General features: G+C 34.0%; 1 non-coding gene across 1 annotated transcript; it reads left to right on the top strand.

The window, feature by feature from the left end:
- Positions 1 to 407: 407 nt before the first annotated feature.
- Positions 408 to 569, top strand: LOC112904725. The gene has a single exon (XR_003231309.1). It is a non-coding gene; the product is annotated as a U1 spliceosomal RNA (small nuclear RNA).
- Positions 570 to 2,093: the final 1,524 nt, after the last annotated feature.

Raw genomic sequence — 2,093 nt, 5'->3', positions numbered from 1 at the left:
TAATATAATCATCATCAAACTAAAATGGACATCGGGGAAACATCTTTTATAAATATTAGGGGCACAAAAATGGTCGTAGAAGCGTCGAAAGAGTGTATGTTCACGACTAAACATTTACATATCTTAATGCGAATGTGAGATTTTTTGTTTGTTCGTTATTATTTTACGTTTAAGTGCTCGAACGCTCGTTCATGAAATTTTGTACACACATTGTCAGGACTTCAGAAAAAGACATCCGTTTATCTACAAAAAAAAAATGCAAAAAGGACGACATGCATTTGAGTATGAAGTCATGGAATTTTAAATGGAAATGAATCGAGTTTGACGATAGATGACTCTGTAATGTACACTCGCAGTGAAATGACAATCATAATATAGAGAGGTAAGAAGTGGTGCACAAGAAAATCATACTTACCTGGCGTAGGGGTTACCGTGATCAACAAGGCGGTTCCCCCAGGGTGAGGCCTTTCCATTGCACTGCGGTTGGGCTGACCCCTGCGATTATCCCTAATGTGGATAACTCGGGCGCGTAATTTTTGGTAGTCGGGACTGCGTACGCGCTGTCCCGGTGTAAACTAATAAAAATATAGGCTTCTAAAGTTAAAATCGATGTTGTATCATCATTTAATTTTGATGTACATTTTGTAAACGTCAGGTACCCAAAAAGGGTAGTAAAGGTAAAGGCTTCGAAATGGATGTTCTTTGACTAAATATTTACATCTTAACTAATCTTTATAAAGGGATGTTAGTTGGGTTGTTTATTTAATTACTTTTTAACGCCTAGCTACTACATTATCAGGATTCCAGAAAAGAACATTCCTTTATCCAGAAAAAAAATACTGTTCCCGAGGATAGATCTCGATGAAGGACAGTATTTACTATTTACGTAAAGTGTATATGTAAGCTAGAAAATTAAAAAATTAGTTTTATCGCGATGATCCCGGTTAGGACTATTTATCAAATGATTGTGTTTTCGATGATTTTTGACACGTATTTAACTCATCAACGCGAGTGAAGCCATGAGTAAAAGCTTGTTAACAATAAAACAAATAATAATTGTAGCAACAATCACATTTTTAAATAATCCATTTAGAACCGTATATTTATTTTTGTTAATTTTAGTCAGATGGTGTTTAAATAAACCTAAACGTTACACAAAAAATATAAGTGTATAATTTATTGAACACCGTTCTGGAAAAAAACACTAGTTTGAATTTTAACAGTCAGGATATCGAAGATTATTTTATGTTTCGTGTTTCATAACTTTGTACGATGATAACATTGGTTGTTTTATGTCAATGGTAATAAGAACCCCTACAATAAAAAATATGCCGCAAAATATAGTTGCTATAACAACTTTTTTTTGTCACCTCAGCCCTTTTTCTTCAGTTACTACGCCAATGTAGAGATGTCAAATAAGAAAAAAATGAGATAAGGAAAACAGAGGACTCTATGGAAGTCAACAAAAAACAGGCGAGATAGGTTGGTAGGACAGCTTCTCAGCTTTGAAGGTCTAGTCAGAGACGTATTAGAGGCACGAAAACAGGAATTATGAGGAGTAGAGGTAGACCTAGATTAGATTACTTAGGACTGAAGACCTTATGATGATATAATGATGATGTGTGCTAAATGAAAATAAATATTAAAAAATACAACGTGTAATTATATAACACGCTACTGAAGTGAAACGTCTTCAAACACACAAACATACCGGGATAGGGGTTAAGGAATTGGTTTAATGCATTGAAGTGGAGGGGAACACTATTTGTACACTATGCTTCGCACGGGTGCAATGTTGATAGTAAATATATTATAGAATGTCTTTATACACAACAATCACGTTTTTTTTGTCATTACACAATACAAACCGGCCGGTACTGCCGCAACCGCTATGTTCCTGCATTTTAAGTCTGTAATATCTTCGAAAATATTCATTTAAATTACATGCTGTAAAGGGCCATATTGATCTATATTAAATGCACAATGTATTTAAAAGTACTTAATTGGATAAGGATTAATGCTGTATTGCTTAAAATCGCTTCGTAAATAAGCCATTATTTCTCGTAAAAAGTAAAGGATAAAAAATGGTTATT

Source organism: Agrilus planipennis, unplaced genomic scaffold, assembly GCF_000699045.2.
Source record: "Agrilus planipennis isolate EAB-ADULT unplaced genomic scaffold, Apla_2.0 scaffold116, whole genome shotgun sequence".
Classification (NCBI taxonomy): Eukaryota; Metazoa; Arthropoda; class Insecta; order Coleoptera; family Buprestidae; genus Agrilus; species Agrilus planipennis.
The sequence above is the reverse complement of the archived record's forward strand: the minus strand, read 5'-3'. Positions and strand labels throughout refer to the sequence as shown.